The 17,311-nt window shown below is 38.0% G+C and overlaps 1 protein-coding gene and 1 pseudogene across 1 annotated transcript in view; one reads left to right on the top strand and one right to left on the bottom strand.

The window, feature by feature from the left end:
* ZDHHC17 (zDHHC palmitoyltransferase 17) overlaps window positions 1-17,311 on the top strand; it is a 113,078-nt gene that overhangs the window by 8,557 nt on the left and 87,210 nt on the right. The gene's annotated exons all lie outside the window — the stretch shown is intronic.
* Window positions 16,536-16,868, bottom strand: LOC103082549 (40S ribosomal protein S20 pseudogene; annotated as a pseudogene).

Genomic DNA, 17,311 nt, shown 5'->3' with positions numbered 1-17,311 from the left:
TAACCACTGATCTTTTTGCTGTCTCTATAGTTTTCCCTTTACCATAATGTCATGTACAGTTGATCCTTGAACAACACATGTTTGAACTGTGTGGATCCACTTATGCACGGATTTTTTTCAGTAGTAAATACTACAGTACTATGTGCATCTTACAATCAACAGCATCTTTGATTCTGAGGAATCCTGCCTCTACATAAAGTTTGGAACAGCACTTGACACATAGAGTTAGCCATCATCTGTTTTATAATCTTTCCTTTCTTTCTGCCCTTCAAGGTTATGAGAGAGAATTGTAACAGATTGTTAAATCTGTTTCTACCTTGGAGATTTTATCTCCCTTCACTGTGATTATAAATACTTATTAATCTTCATTCATAATTATGTAACTATGATCATGAATAAACTGTAGACATTATTTTCTAAGGAAATTTTGATTTCTGATAGAACACTTGATATAAATATCCAGATCTTACAGCTGTTTATGTAAGAAGTTAATTAACTTGATTTCATAAGTTTGCATTATTTATACTTGTTTTTTCCTTATTTGTCTCCTTTTTCCTGTGGGTAATTGTATGTTACTAAGTCCAAAAAAAGGCCACACTTGGGGGAAAAAATTGACAAACTAGAATCTAGCAGACCAAATAAAAACTTAAACTTTCTGAAATATCCTAACATGTGATTTATTTTGTATTGTTGAATAGTATATGAATTTTCAAGGTATCAGAAATTTAAATTCCAGCATGGGCTTTTGGCTTTTAAAAGAAAGCAACACAGAATTATTATCAAAAAAAATTTAAATAGTACAGAAGGCTATGTAGTAGAAGGTAAAAGCATATATAAATGTGTATTTCATATACACGCTTATATACATTTATTTCCTTATTTTTGTGACATAAATGGTATCATACAATGTTATACAATTTACATTTTTTCTGAATACACTTTGGCCATAGTTTAATCTTAGCGTATGATGATCTTTCCCATTCTTTGTAATGTCTAGACCTGCCTTGTCCAATATGGTAGCCACCAATGACATGTGGCTATTTAAATTTAAATTGATTAAAATGAATAAAATAAAAAATTGAGCTTTTCAGTCATATTAGTCACATTTTAAGTGTTTACTAGCCATGTGTGGCTAGTGACTACTGTTTGAGACAGCACAGAAATATAGAATATATCAGTAATTGCAGAAAGTTGTGCGACAACACTGGTCTGGACAGTTTTTTAAAAATTTATGTCTTTTAAAAATATTTTTTACTACATAACTATTTTTATTGAGACATATTGTATTTATAAGTTGCACATATTTTAAATGTTTAAGTTGATGGCTTTCTTTGAATTAAAATCTTTTATATGGAGATAATTGTAGATTCATATGTAGTTGTAAGAAAAAATGCAGAGAGATCCTGTGTACCCTTTACCCAGATTTTCCCAATGGTGACACCTTGCAAAATTATAATATCACATCCAGCAGATTGATATTGAATCAGTGAAGTTACAGAATATTTCTGTCACCACAAAGATCTTTCATATTGCCTTTGTATACCCATACCAATCTATTCTCCCATTTCTATAATTTTGTAATTTTAAGAATGTTATTTAACTGGAATCATGTTGTGTGTATCCCTGTGAGACTGGCATTTTTCATTCAGCATAATACTTTGGAGATTCATCTAGGTTTTAGCATGTATCAGTAGTTCATTCCTTTTTATTACTGGGTAGTATGTTGGATGTACCACAGTTTACTTAACTATTTACCCATTGATGGACATCTGTGTTGTTTCCGATTCTTGGTTATTATAAATAAAGCTGCTTTAAATATTTGTGTAAAGTTCTTTGTGTAAACATAAGTTTTCGTTTCTCTAGGATAAATGCCCAGGAGTGCAGTTACTGGGTCATATGATAGTTGTGTGTTAATATTTTTAAGAAACTGTCAAGCTGTTTTCTGGAGTGGCTGTACATTTTACATTACAACCAGCCGTATATGAGTAATCTGATCTCTCTGCATCTCCTTGGCCCATTTTAATAGGTATGTGATGATAAGTCATTGTGTTATTAATTTACATTTCCCTAATGGCTAATGATGCTGACTTTGTTTTCATGTGTTTATTTGCCATCTATATATCCTCCTGGGTTAAATGTCTCTTTGTGTCTGTATTAGTTTGCCAGGGCTGCCATAACAAAATACCACACACATATGGAGTGGCTTAAATAATGGAAATTTATTTTCTCACAGTTCTGGAGGCTAGGAATCCAAGAACAACATGTTGGCAGGTTTGGTTTCTTCTGAGGTCTTACTCTGCTTAACAGATGACAGCCCTCTTGCTGTGTCCTTAACATGGTTTTTCCATTGTGTATATGCATCTCTGGTGTCTGTGTGTCCAAATTTTCTCTTCCTCTAAGGACACCAGTCACACTGGATTAGGGCCCACCCTGATGACTTCATTTTAACTTGATTCCCTCTGTAAAGGGCCTAGCTCCAAATATGTTCACATTCTGAGGTACTAGAAGTTAGGGCTTCAACAGATGGATTTGGGGGGACACAATTCAGCCCATAACAGTATCTTTTGCCAATTTTTAAAAAATGGATTGTTTATTTTACTGTTGAATTTTGAGAAGTTTGTGTTTTCATTTTTGTTTTCAATACCCTAGACACTAGTGTTTTGTTGTGGTTTGCAGATATTTTCTCCCAGTCTGTAGCTTGTCTGTTCATCCTCATAACAGGGTCTTTCTCAGAGCATAAATTTAAATTTTGATGAATTTCAGTTTATAAATTTTTTCTTTTATGGATTGTGCTTTTTATGTCAAGTTTAAGATCTCTTTGCCTAGCTATAGATCCAAGAGTTTTTTGCCTTTTTCTTTTTTAAACAGTTTATAGTTTTACATGTAACATTTAAGTTCAGGATCAATTTTGAATTACTTTTTGTATAAATTGTGAGAATTAGGTTGAACTTCATTTTTTCTCCCTCTTTAAATGTCCAACTACTCTAGCACTATTTGTTGAAAAGCTTATCATTCCTCCATTGAATTGCTTTTACATTGTTGTCAAAGATCAGGTGAGCATATTTGTATGTTTTTATTTCTGGGTTCTGTCTTCTGTTTCATTGATCTGTGTGTCTATCTCTCAGCCAGTATGACATAATCTTGATTGTTGGAGCTATATAATAGGTCTTGAAATTGAGTAGACTCCTTCCTACAATTCTTTTTTTTTTAAATTATTTTGCTTGTTTTAGTTGCTTTCGAATATAAATTTTATTTATTTTTAGTGTTTATTTAAAAAATATTTTTATTGGAGTATAACTGCTTTACAATGTTGTGTTAGTTTTTGCTGTACAATAAAGTGAATCAGCTGTATGTATACCTATATCCCCTCCCTCTTGGACCTCCCTCCCACCCCCCACCCCACCCATCTAGGTTGTCAGAGAGCACCGAGCTGAGCTTCCTGTGCTTTATAGCATGTTCCCACTAGCTATCTGTTTTACTCATGGTAGTGTATATATGCAGTCTTAATCTCCCAATTTGTCCCACACTCCCTTTTCTCCCTGTGTCCACATGTCTGTTCTCTACATCTGTGTCTCTATTTCTGCCCTGCAAATAGGTTCATCTGTACCATTTTTCTAGAGTCCATATATATGTGTTAATATATGATATTTGTTTTTCTCTTTCTGGCTTACTTCACTCTGTATGACAAATTCTAGGTCCATCCACATCTCTACAAATGACCCAACTTCATTTTTTTTTATGGCTGAGTAATATTCCATTGTATATATGTACCACATCTTCTTTATCCATTCATCTGTCATTGCACATTTAGGTTGTTTTCATGTCCTGGCTATTGTAAATAGTGCTGCAATGAACATTGGGGTATGTATGTCCTTTTGAGTTATGGTTTTCTCAGGGTATATGCCCAGGAGTGGGATTGCTGGGTCACAAGGTAGTTCTCTTTTTAGTTTGTTAAGGAACCTCCATACTGTTCTCCATAGTGGCTATATCAATTTACATTCCCACCAACAGTGCAAGAGGGTTCTCTTTTCTTCACATCCTCACCAGCATTTATTATTTGTAGATCTTTTGATGATGGCCCTTCTGACTGGTGTGAGGTGATACCTCATGGTAATTTTGATTTCCATTTCTCTAATAATTAGTGGTGTTGAGCATCCTTTTATGTGCCCCTTGGCCATTTGTCTGTCCTCCTTGGAGAGATGTCTGTTTAGGTCTTCCACCCATTTTTTAAAAAATAAATTTATTTATTTTATTTATTTATTTTTGGCTGCATTGCATCTTTGTTGCTGTGCGCAGGCTTTCTCTAGTTATGGTGAATGGGGACTACTCTTTGTTGCAGTGCGCGGGCTTCTCATTGCGGTGGCTTCTCTTGTTGCGGAGCTCAGGCTCTAGGCGCACAGGCTTCAGTAGTTGTGGCACACAGGCTCAGTAGTTGTGGCTCTACGGCACAGGCTCAGTCATTGTGGCGCATGGGCTTAGTTGCTCTGCAGCATGTGGGATCTTCCCAGACCAGGGCTTGAACCTGTGTCCCCTGCATTGGCAGGCAGATTCTTAACCACTGTGCCACCAGGGAAAGCCCTGCCCATTTTTTGATTGGGTTGTTTTTTCTGACATTGAGCTCCATGAGCTGTTTGTATATTTTGGAGATTAATCCTTTGTCCGTTGCTTCGTTTGCAAATATTTTCTCCCATTCTGAGGTTTGTCTTTTCGTCTTGTTTATGGTTTCCTTTGCTGTGCAAAAGCTTTTAAGTTTCATTAGGTCTCATTTTTTATTTTTGTTTTTATTTTCGTTACTGTAGGAGGTGGGTCAAAAAAGATCTTGCTGTGGTTTATGTCAAAGAGTGTTTTTCCTATGTTTTCCTCTAAGAGTTTTATAGTATCCGTTCTTACATTTAGGTCTTTAATCCATTTTGAGTTTATTTTTGTGTATCATGTTAGGGAGTGTTCTAATTCCATTCTTTTACATGTAGCTGTCCAGTGTTCCCAGGACCACTTATTGAAGAGGCTGTCTTTTCTCCATTTTATGTTCTTGCCTCCCTTGTCCTAAATTAGGTGACCGTATGTACATGGGTTTACCTCTGGGCTTTCTATCCTGTACCATTGATCTATATTGCTGTTGTTGTGCCAGTCCCATACTGTCTTGATTTCTGTAGCTTTGTAGTATAGTTTGAAGTCAAGGAGCCTGATTCCTCCAGCTCCGTTTTTCTTTCTCAAGATTGCTTTGGCTATTCAGCATCTTTTGTGTTTCCATACAAATTGTAAAATTTTTTGTTCTACTTCTGTGAAAAATGCAATTGGCAATTTGATAGGGTTTGCATTGACTCTGTAGATTGCTTTGGGTAGTATAGTCATTTTCACAATATTGATTCTTCCAATCCAAGAACATGGTATATCTCTCCATCTCTTTGTGTCATCTTTGATTTCTTTCATCAGTGTTATATAGTTTTCGGAGTACAGGTCTTTTGCCTCCTTAGGTAGGCTTATTCTAGGTATTTTACTCTTTTTGTTGCAGTGGTAAAGGGGATTGTTTCCTTAATTTCTCTTTCTGATCTTTCATTGTTAGTGTATAGGAATGCAAGAGATTTCTATGCATTAATTTTGTATCCTGTAACTTTACCAAATTCATTGATTAGCTCTAGTAGTTTGCTGGTGGCATCTTTAGGATATTCTGTGTATAGTATCATTTCATCTGTAAACAGTGACAGATTTACTTCTTCTTTTCCAATTTGTATTCCTTTTATTTCTTTTTCTTCTGTGACTGCCATGGCTAGGACTTCCAAACTATGTTGAATAAGAGTGGCGAGAGTGGACATCCTTGTCTTGTTCCTGATCTTAGAGGAAATGCTTTCCTTTTTTTCACCATTGAGAATGATGTTTGCTGTGGGTTTGTCACGTATGGCCTTTATCATGTTGAGGTAGGTTCCCTCTGTGCCCACTTTCTGGAGAGTTTTTGTCATAAATGGGTGTTGAATTTTGTCAGAAGCTTTTTCTGCATCTATTGAGATGATCATACGGTTTTTATTCTTCAATTTGTTAATATGGTGTATCACATTAATTGATTTGTATATATTGAAGAATCCTTCCATTCCTGGGACAAATCCCACTTGATCATTGTGTATAATCTTTTCAGTGTGTTGTTGGATTCTGTTTGCTAGTATTTTGTTGAGGAATTTTGCATCTATGTTCATCAGTGATATCAGTCTGTAATTTTCTTATTTTTTTTTAATATCTTTATTGGAGTATAATTGCTTTACAATGGTGTGTTAGTTTCTGCTTTATACCAAAGTGAATCAGTTATACATATACATATGTTCCCATATCTCTTCCCTCTTGCATCTCCCTCCCACCCTCCCTATCCCGCCCCTATAGGTGGTCACAAACCACCTAGCTGATCTCCCTGTGCTATGTGGCTGCTTCCCACTAGCTATATATTTTACGTTTGGTAGTGTATATATGTCCATGCCACTCTCTCACTTTGTCACAGCTTACCCTTCCCCCTCCCCATATCCTCAAGTCCTTGCTCTAGTAGGTCTGTGTCTTTATTTCCATCTTAACCCTAGGTTCTTCATGACCTTTTTTTTTCTTCTTAGATTCCATATATGTGTGTTAGCATACGGTATTTGTTTTTCTCTTTCTGACTTACTTAACTCTGTATGACAGACTCCAGGTCCATCCACCTCACTACAAATAACTCAGTTTCCTTTCTTTTTATGGCTGAGTAATATTCCATTGTATATATGTGCCACATCTTCTTTATCCATTCATCTGTTGATGGACACTTAGGTTGCTTCCATGTCCTGGCTATTGTAAGTAGAGCTGCACTGAACATTTTGGTACATGACTCTTTTTGAATTATGGTTTTCTCAGAGTATATGCCCAGTAGTGGTATTGCTGGGTCGTATGGTAGTTCTATTTGTAGTTTTTTAAGGAACCTCCATACTGTTCTCCATAGTGGCTGTATCAATTTACATTCCCACCAACAGTGCAAGAGTGTTCCCTTTTCTCCACACCCTCTCCAGCATTTATTGTTTCTAGATTTTTTGATGATGGCCATTCTGACCGGTGTGAGATGATATTTCATTGTAGTTTTGATTTGCATTTCTCTAATGATTAATGATGTTGAGCATTCTTTCATGTGTTTGTTGGCAATCTGTATATCTTCTTTGGAGAAATGTCTATTTAGGTCTTCTGCCCATTTTTGGATTGGGTTGTTTGTTTTTTTGTTATTGAGCTGCATGAGCTGCTTGTAAATTTTGGAGATTAATCCTTTGTCAGTTGCTTCATTTACCAATATTTTCTCCCATTCTGAGGGTTGTCTTTTCATCTTGTTTACGGTTTGCTTTGCTGTGCAAAAGCTTTTAAGTTTCCTTAGGTCCCATTTGTTTATTTTTTGTTTTTATTTCTATTTCTGTAGGAGGTGGGTCAAAAAGGATCTTGCTGTTATTTATGTCATAGAGTGTTTTGCCTATGTTTTCCTCTAAGAGTTTGATAGTGTCTGACCTTATATTTAGGTCTTTAATCCATTTTGAGTTTATTTTTATGTATGGTGTTAGGGAGTGTTCTAATTTCATACATTTACATGTACCTGTCCAGTTTTCCCAGCACCACTTATGGAAGAGGCTGTCTTTTTTCCACTGTATATTCCTGCCTCCTTTATCAAAGATAAGGTGACCATATGTGCATGGGTTTATCTCTGGGATTTCTGTCGTGTTCCATTGATCTATATATCTTTTTTTGTGCCAGTACTATACTGTCTTGATTAGCTTTGTAGTATAGTCTGAAGTCAGGGAGCCTGATTCCTCCAGCTCCATTTTTCGTTCTCAAGATTGCTTTGGCTCTTCGGGGTCTTTTGTGTTTTCATACAAATTGTGAAATTTTTTGTTCTCGTTCTGTGAAAAATGCCAGTGGTAGTTTGATAGGGATTGCACTGAATCTGTAGATTGCTTTGGGTAGTAGTGTCATTTTCACAATGTTGATTCTTCCAATCCAAGAACATGGTATATCTCTTCATCTGTTTGTATCATCTTTAATTTCTTTCATCAGTGTCTTATAGTTTTCTGCATACAGGTCTTTTGTCTCCTTACGTAGGTTTATTCCTAGATATTTTATTCTTCTTGTTGCAATGGTAAATGGGAGTGTTTTCTTAATTTCACTTTCAGATTTTTCATCACTAGTGTATAAGAATGCCAGAGATTTCTGTGCATTAATTTTGTATCCTGCTACTTTACCAAATTCATTGATTAGCTCTAGTAGTTTTCTGGTAGCATCTTTAGGATTCTCTATGTATAGTATCATGTCATCTGCAAACAGTGACAGCTTTACTTCTTTTCTGAGTTGGATTCCTTTTATTTCTTTTTCTTCTCTGATTGCTGTGGCTAAAACTTCCAAAGCTATATTGAATGAGAGTGGTGAGAGTGGGCAACCTTGTCTTGTTCCTGATCTTAGTGGGAATGGTTTCAGTTTTTCACCATTGAGGACGATGTTGGCTGTGGGTTTGTCATATATGGCCTTTATTATGTTGAGGAAAGTTCCCTCTATGCCTACTTTCTGGAGGGTTTTTATCATAAATGGGTGTTGAATTTTGTCGAAAGCTTTCTCTGCATCTATTGAGATGATCATGTGGTTTTTCTCCTTCAGGTTGTTAATTTGGTGTATCACATTGATTGATTTGCGTATATTGAAGAATCCTTGCATTCCTGGAATAAACCCTACTTGATCATAGTGTATGAGCCTTTTAATGTGCTGTTGGATTCTGTTTGGTAGTATTTTGTTGAGGATTTTCGCATCTATGTTCATCAGTGATATTGGCCTGTAGTTTTCTTTTTTTGTGACATCTTTTTCTGGTTTTGGTGTCAGGGTGATGGTGGCCTCGTAGAATGAGTTTGAGAGTGTTCCTCCCTCTGCTATATTTTGGAAGAGTTTGAGAAGGATAGGTGTTAGCTCTTCTCTGAGTGTTTGATAGAATTCACCTGTGAAGCCATCTGGTCCTGGGCTTTTGTTTGTTGGAAGATTTTTAATCACAGTTTCAATTTCAGTGTTTGTGATTGGTCTGTTCATATTGTCTATTTCTTCCTGGTTCAGTCTCGGCAGGTTGTGCATTTCTAAGAATTTGTCCATTTCTTCCAGGTTGTCCATTTTATTGGCATAGAGTTGCTTGTAGTAATCTCTCATGATCCTTTGTATTTCTGCAGTGTATTTCTGATCCCTTCTAGAGTATTTTTAATTTCATTTATTGTGTTGTTCATCATTGCTTCTTTCCTCTTTAGTTCTTCTTGGTCCTTGTTAAATGTTTCTTGCATTTTCTCTATTCTATTTTCAAGATTTTGGATCATCTTTACTATCATTATTCTGACTTCTTTTTCAGGTAGACTGTCTATTTCCTCTTCATTTGTTAGGTCTGGTGGGTTTTAACTTGCTCCTTCATCTGCTGTGTGTTTTTCTGTCTTTTCATTTTGCTTATCTTACTGTGTTTGGGGTCTCCTTTTCGCAGGCTGCAGGTTTGTAGTTCCCATTGTTTTTGGTGTCTGTCCCCAGTGGCTAAGGTTGGTTCAGTGGGTTGTGTAGGTTTCCTGGTGGAGGGGAGTAGTGCCTGTGTTCTGGTGGATGAGGCTGGATCTTGTCTTTCTGGTTGGCAGATCTACGTCTGGTGGTGTGTTTTGGGGTGTCTGTGGCCTTATTATGGTTTAGGCAGCCTCTCTGCTAATGGATGGGGCTGTGTTCCTGTCTTGCTATATGGTTGGCATAGGGTGTCCAGCACTGTAGCTTGCTGGTCATTGAGTGAAGCTGGGTGTTGGTGTTGAGATGGCGATCTCTGGGAGATTTTCGCCGTTTGATATTACGTGGAGTTGGGAGGTCTCTTGTGGACCAGTGTCCTGAAGTTGGCTCTCCCACCTCAAGGGCACAGCCCTGACACCTGGCTGGAGCACCAAGAGACTGTCCTCCACACAGCTCAGAATAAAAGGGAGAAAAAATAGAAAGGAAGAAAGAAAGGAAGAAAGGAAGAGAAGGAAAGAAGGAAGGAAGGAAGAAGGAAAGAAAGAAAGAAAGAAAGAAAAAGAAGATAAAAATAAAGTTATTAAAATAACAAATAATTATTAAGAAAAAAAATTTAAAAAGTAAAAAAAAAAATAAAATAAACCGGATGGACAGAACCCTAGGCCAAATGGTGAAAGCAAAGCTGTACAGACAAAATCTCACACAGAAGCATACACATACACACTCACAAAAAGAGGAAAAGGGGAAAAAATTATCTATCTTGCTACCAAAGTCCACCTCCTTAATTTGGGATGATTTGTTGTCTATTCAGGTATTCCACAGATGCAGGGTACATCAAGTTGATTGTGGAGCTTTAGTCCACTGGTCCTGAAGCTGCTGGGAGAAATTTTCCTTTCTCTTCTTTGTTCGCACAGCTCCCGGGGTTCAGCTTTGGATTTGGCCCCGCCTCTGCGTGTAGGCCGCCTGAGGGGTTAAAGGAGCAGCTGATTCGGGGGCTTTGGCTCACTCAGGCCGGGGGGAGGGAGGGGTGTGGATGCGGGGCGAGCCTGCCGTGGCAGACGGCAGCGTGACGTTGCACCAGCCTGAGGTGCACCGTGCATTCTCCCGGGGAAGTTGTCCCTGGATCACGGGACCCTGGCAGTGGTGGGCTGCACAGGCTCCGGGGGCGGGGAGGTGGGGATAGTGACCTTTGCTCGCACACAGGCTTCTTGGTGCCGGCAGCAGCAGGCTTAGCGTCTCCTGCCCATCTCTGGGGTCCGTGCTGATAACCATGCCTCGCGCCCGTCTCTGGAGCTCCTTTAAGCAGCGCTCTTAATCCCCTCTCCTCGCGCACCAGGAAACAAAGAGGCAAGAAAAGGTCTCTTTGTCTCTTCGGCAGCTCCAGACTTTTCCGGGACCCCCTCCCGGCTAGACGTGGTGCACTAACCCCTTAAGCCTGTGTTCAGCGGCCAACTCCAGTCCTCTCCGTGGGATCTAAGCTCCGAAGCCCGAGCCTCAGCTCCCAGCCCCCTCCCACCCCCTGTAATTTTCTTCTTTTGTGATATCTTTGTCTGGTTTTGGTATCAGGGTGATGGTGGCCTCATAGGATGAATTCGGGAGTGTTCCTCCCTCTGTAATTTTTTGGAAGAGTTTGAGGAGGATAGTGTTAGCTCTTCTCTAAATGTTTGATAGAATTTGCCTGTGAAGTCATCTGGTCCTGGACTTTTGTTTGTTGGAAGATTTTAAATTACAGTTTCAATTTCATTCCTTGTGATATATCTGTTTATATATTCTAATTCTTGGAAATTATTACCTTTCCAAGAATTTGCACATTTCTTCGAGGTTGTCCACTTTATTGGCATATAGTTGCTTGTAGTAGTCTCTTATAATCCGTTGTATTTGTGTGGTGTCAGTTGTGATCTCTCCTTTTTCATTTCTAATTTTACTAATTTGCGTCCTCTCCCTTTTTTTTCTTGTTAATTCTGGCTAAGCGTTTATCAATTTTGTTTATCTTCTCAAAGAACCAACTTTTACTTTTATTGATCTTTGCTATAGTTTTCTTCGTTTCTATTTCATTTATTTCTGCTCTGATCTTTATGATTTCTTTCCTACTACTGACTTTGGGTTTTCTTTGTTCTTTTTTCTCTGTTTGCTTTAGGTGTAAGATTAGATTGTTAATTTGAGATTTTTCTTGTTTCTTGAGGTGGGATTGAATTGCTATAAACTTCCTTCTTAGAACTGCTTCTGCTGCATCCCATAGGTTGTGGGTCATTTTGTTTTTTTGTCATTTTTCTGTGTATTTTTTGATTTCTTCAGTGATCTCTTGGTTATTTAGTAGCACCCTGTTTAGCCTCCATGTATTTGCGTGTTTTTTACAGTTTTTTTCCCCTGTAATTGTTTTCTAATCTCATAGCATTGTGGTCAGAAAAGATGCTTGATACGATTTCAGTCTTCTTGAATTTTCTGAGGCTTGGTTTGTGATCTATCCTGGACAGTGTTCTGTGTGGACTTGAGAAGGAAGTGTATTCTGCTACTTTCAGGTGGAATGTCCTATAAATATCAATTAAATCTATCTGGTCTATTGTGTCATTTAAATCTTGTGTTTATTCATTTATTTTCTGTTTGGATGATCTGTCCATTGGTGTAAGTGGGGTGTTAAAGTCCCCCACTATTATTGTGTTAATGTCAATTTCCCCTTTTATGGTTGTTAGCATTTGCCTTATGTATTGAGGTGCTCCTGTGCCGGGTGCATAAATACTTATAATTGTTATGTCTTCTTGGATTGATCCCTTGATCATTATGTAGTTTAGAATAACCTTGTATATATACACAAAAAGTCTTGCTGGGATTTTGATAGGAATTGCATTAAACTTATCTGTCAATGTGGGGAGAATTGACATCTTAACCATTTTTAGTCTTCTAATCCATAAATGTGGTATGTCTGTCTATTTATTTAGATCTTCTTTGATTTCTTTCATCAGTGTTCTGTGTTTTTTAGCATAAAAATACTGTATATGTTTGGTTGTGCTTAATTTCTATCCTCTCATGCCCACTGAAGGCATCTCTCCAGAAGTTCTCTACTCACACTTCTACCTCATCAATTTTTGACTCTACCAGATCATTTCTACTAGCAGTCATTTCTCCCATCCTAAAAAAAAAAATCTCAAAACCCATGCCATGTTTTCCTTTGATTCCACTTCTCTTCTGCCTACTGCCCTATTTCTTTGCTCTTTGTATCAAAACTCCTCAAGAGATTTCCCTGTACTTGCTGTTCCCAGTTTCTTTCCTTCCATCTTTTCTTTACTCAGTTCTAGTCTGGCATGTGCTTCTACCTTGGCAAAGCAACACGAAATCTATATTGCTGTATCCAGTGGTTAACTTGTGGTCCTCATCCTTGTTGACTTTTCAGCAGCATTGATATAGTTGATCTACCTAAATTAACTTTTTTCAATTTGCTTCCGGGAAATGCAGGTCAAAACAAGATATAATTTAGTACCTGTCAGATTCCTCCAAAATTAAGTCTGGTAAATCTAAGTATAGTGAAAAACTCATACATTGCTAGTGAGAGTATAAGTTGGTACTGCCACCTTGGAAAGTATTTTAATGACAGTAAAGTAGAAGATACTCAAAATCTCTTAATCCAGAAGTTCCAATACTAGGTGCTTACCTAGAGAAACTTTTACAGATGAGACCTGTATAAAATTGTTCATTGCAGTATGATTTATAGTAGCAAAAAAGTCTCTTAGTAGGGGAATGTATGTGGTTTATTCATGTAATGGAATACTGTCTAATTCATTAAGTAAACAAGAACTACATGTTTCAGCACAGGTAAATCCCAAAAAACATAATGTTAAGTGAAAAATACTAAGTATTTTAAGATACAGTTTTGTATAATAGGATGTAAAGTGGGATTTTTTTCTTGTCACCTAAGCATTTTTCTTGGAGTTCAAAATTGAGGACAGTAGTTGACAAAGGAGCCCTGCAGTATAAGCAGAGGTGCTGAACCTGCTGGAAAGTGGCTGTGATTTGTACTGGAACTCTATTACCTCTAGTCTATACGAGATAAAGAGAGACTTTAGTGGGAGCAAAGGATTCTTGGAAGAGTTATCAACCCAAGAGGGAGTGCTGTAGTGTTTATGTTGTCTTCCATTTGGGTTGCAAACAGTTTCTCTGAAAGATTGGAGAACTTTTCAGGAGGAAAAATACTTCTCTGGCTGAATGTCTGCTGGGTTGTGGAAAATAGTTAGGCCTCCCTAGGATGCTGTCTGAGTGGAGTGTTAGAGAATTCTTGGAAAAGTGTGATTTGGGTCCCCTGGAATTACTGATGGCCCAGAGACTGGGGGCAGCTGCTGCTTTACTGGGGAAGTGTAAAGGTAAGCGATATATAAAATAGCCATACAGTGGAAGAGCCAGGAGAGAGAACTTCCTCTGTGTGTCCAGTGATGTTGAATTAAAGGTGTTTCCTTTGGGCCAACCCAACACTTTAGAGGCTAGACAGGCTACAGCCATCTTGAAAGAAACTTACCAAAGAGAATTGCCTGCTGGGCAGAAGCAACCTCAAAGTTATACCAGTGACATAGGAACTGAGGACTTTTTAGAGGTAAGCTGAAGAATGTCTCTTCTGCACCAGAGAATATGTTACAGAGGGAGGTTCTGTCAAAGAAAACCAGAGCTGACAGTAGTTAAAATGGTAAAAATGGATTTTATCCAGGAACTATTGCAGTAGGGGGAAAGGAGTCCTCAGTGTACAACTGGGCTCAGTTCTGAGTACAGCAAGGACAATTGGAGATTTATAGCCAACAGGCAGAATGAGGTGGGGGTGATCAGTGGAGGGAAAATACTAAGAGGAGACATCAAGGATAGGGAGATTCTTGCTAAACCAACTTAACAGGATTCTTGCTGAGGGCAAGCCAGGGTGATCAGATAGCAAGGACAGGAAATTCTCTAAACTGACTTAGCAGGATTCTTGCTAAAGCTGGACTCTGCAGTCCCAGTAAGGGTGGGAACCAAGGTCAAGGCCCAGTTGAGAAGAATGATCAGAGGAGTCTGACTGCAGTTTGGTCAAGGAGAGAGTATTGCAGAATTCTCAAAATGCCCCACATGAGAGAGGCAACAGTAGATACTGCCAATGACTGAGGATGTTTGATAGCTGAGAGAAAACTACAAACAGCACTTAGCCTATGTAATATTAACTTTGCCTCTTTACTTCTCACTTTTCCATCTTTATTCCCATCTTCTGGTAAGCAGAATAATGGCTTCCCAAAGATATCAACTCTTAAACCCTGGAACTTGTCCTGTAAGTGTTACCTTGTAAGGGAAAAAGAATCTTTACAGGGATGGTTAAATTAAGGGTCTTGTGATGGGGGGAGGTCATTCTGGATATCCAGGTGGGCCCTAATTGCAATTACACGTACCCTTATAAGAGGGAGGCAGACAGAGATTTGAACACACATACAGAAGGAATAGCCCTTATGAAGCAGACCAGGGAGATTGGAAGGTGCTGGCCTCAAATATTGGACTGATGTCACCACAAGCCAAGGTATACCAGAAGCCACCAGAGCTAGAAGAGGCAAAGAATGGCTTCTCCCCTAGAGCCTCTTTAGGGAACATGGCTCTGCTGACCCTTTGTGATATTGATGTTTGATTTTGATCTTCCGATCTCCAGAACTATAATATAATAAATATGTGTCCTTTTAAGGCACTAAGCTTGTAGAAATCTATTACAGGATCAATAGGGAACTAACACATATACCATCACACAGTACTGTAATAATTTGTTTGTGTAGTAGTGAGAACACAGATAACAGGACAGTTGACTCTGCCTGAAGGAAACAAGGAAGACTGTGGTGACTTTTGAAGTGTGAATTGAAGGATTAGTAAAAGTCTGCCAAGCCTGAGATGGGGTGTGCCTTCTGAGTAGAATAGCTAACATGAGCAAAGTGATACTGAGGTTTTTAAAGTACATGACTTCTTGGAATGGCTGGTATAAATAAACATGTATGATGCTTGGAAGGAAATGACGAATATTAAAGTTGGAAAAAGTAAGGTGGGGCTAGACCATGCGATTTTGTATGACTGCTGAAATGTTCTTCATTTACTCTATATGCATGATTTTAAGGATTTTAAGCAGGGGAGTGATTGGAACAGCAGTGTAGGCAGACCTTTTAAGAGGATATTGTAGAGGCAAGACAGAAAAAGGTGGTCAAGTGTATCTACATACAAATGTATCTAGATACATTTGTATCTAAATGCAATGTTATTCATTCTCTGGAATGGATTTGAATAAGGATGACTTAACAACTTTATATATAATGGAGAAACAGTAAGGGCATTGCCTGTTTAAAATGGAAAAAAAAATAAGGAAATAAGGATGTACTGTCATTATTTTTTTGTAAAATTGCATTTGATGTTTCTTCCAATGCCATGAAAGGAAAGACAACACTTATTTTCAGATTTGATTGTATTCTTAGACTATTCAAAGGATCATAAAAAATTAGAGATTATAATTTTAACAATGTGGCTAGATACAAGGTAAATCTGAACATTAGTGGTACTCCCATATACTACTTATAACCAGCTCCAAAATGCAATGAAAATGATTTATATAGGTCCCCATCTGCATACTACTTACTAGAATAACTCTCAGAGTTATAGTAGTCAGGATAAGCTAGGTTTTGCTACAGTAGCAACCCTAAAATCTTAGTGGCATACGTGTCAGTGGTTTGCTACACATGCATTATGGCTGCTCTGGGACCCAGACTGATTGATTATCTGCTCTCTGGAACATTGCCAGTTTCCATGGCTGATGAGAAGTGAGAGTGAGGAATTGCATACTGGCTCTTAGAACCTATTCTCTGACAGCAACATGTCTCTTTTATTCATATTCTCTTGGTTAAAAGAAAAAAGTCAATCACTTGGACTTCCTTAATTTTCCAGGGGCCAAGGACGTACAAAACTACCATGTGCTTGGGAAAAGAACTGGAAATATTTGATGAGTAGCACTAATAATTATGGTAGTATTTTTTTTAACAACTAATTATCAATTTATTAAAAATGTTGATTTAAGCATCTGCACTGGTGACTTCAGCCTCGACTCCTGGCTCAGTATTGATGGAAGTGATCTGCTTGACAATCTCAGAAGGACTGTGCTAGTCAATGAGTCCCTTGTGGATCCTCATGTGGAAAAAATCCCAAGTCTTAGAACCTTCACCACAAGGAGTTTTCCTTCACCACAAGGTCCTTTTCACTTTGAGATTCTTTTCCTTCGCACCTCTGATCAGGTCAGCACATCCCTTCTCCAAAGACTTCACGTTGTGGCTGGTGAGGGTGATTCTAATGCGGTGAATCGCCACCTTGGGCTCCACTGGAGTCTTTCCCGTATCTTTAAAAGCCATGGCTGTGGCGCGGCTTCCTGACTGACTTGTTCCTTGGCGAGAGCGAACAGTGGTAAGTTAGGAGCAGGAGTGGGTGGCCCGAGGCTCCGCTGCAGCGGCAACCCTGTCTTCCTCCAAGTGCTATGGTAGTATTTAAATATAAAAGTCAGGACCAAGGAAAAAAGTGTATGTGATTATAAAAGTATAATCCTTGAAATATATCAAAAGCATAGATAACAGCTGTAACAATGGAACAGAAGTGTTTAGATCAGTATGAAAAGGTTAGTATCTAATCTTCTCTATACATAAAAATCAGATTCAAATACATTAAACAAATTTCAGGACTGAAATAGAATAAAATGGCTAAAGGATAGGAACAGGCAATTCTCAAAAGATGAAATAGAATAGGAAAATATATTTAAGGTTGAGAGTTCAAGTATTATCTACTCTATTTAAATTAAGGG

The sequence above is a fragment of the Lipotes vexillifer genome, unplaced genomic scaffold, assembly GCF_000442215.2.
Source record: "Lipotes vexillifer unplaced genomic scaffold, Lipotes_vexillifer_v1.1 scaffold329, whole genome shotgun sequence".
Lineage (NCBI taxonomy): Eukaryota > Metazoa > Chordata > Mammalia > Artiodactyla > Lipotidae > Lipotes > Lipotes vexillifer.
The sequence above is the reverse complement of the archived record's forward strand: the minus strand, read 5'-3'. Positions and strand labels throughout refer to the sequence as shown.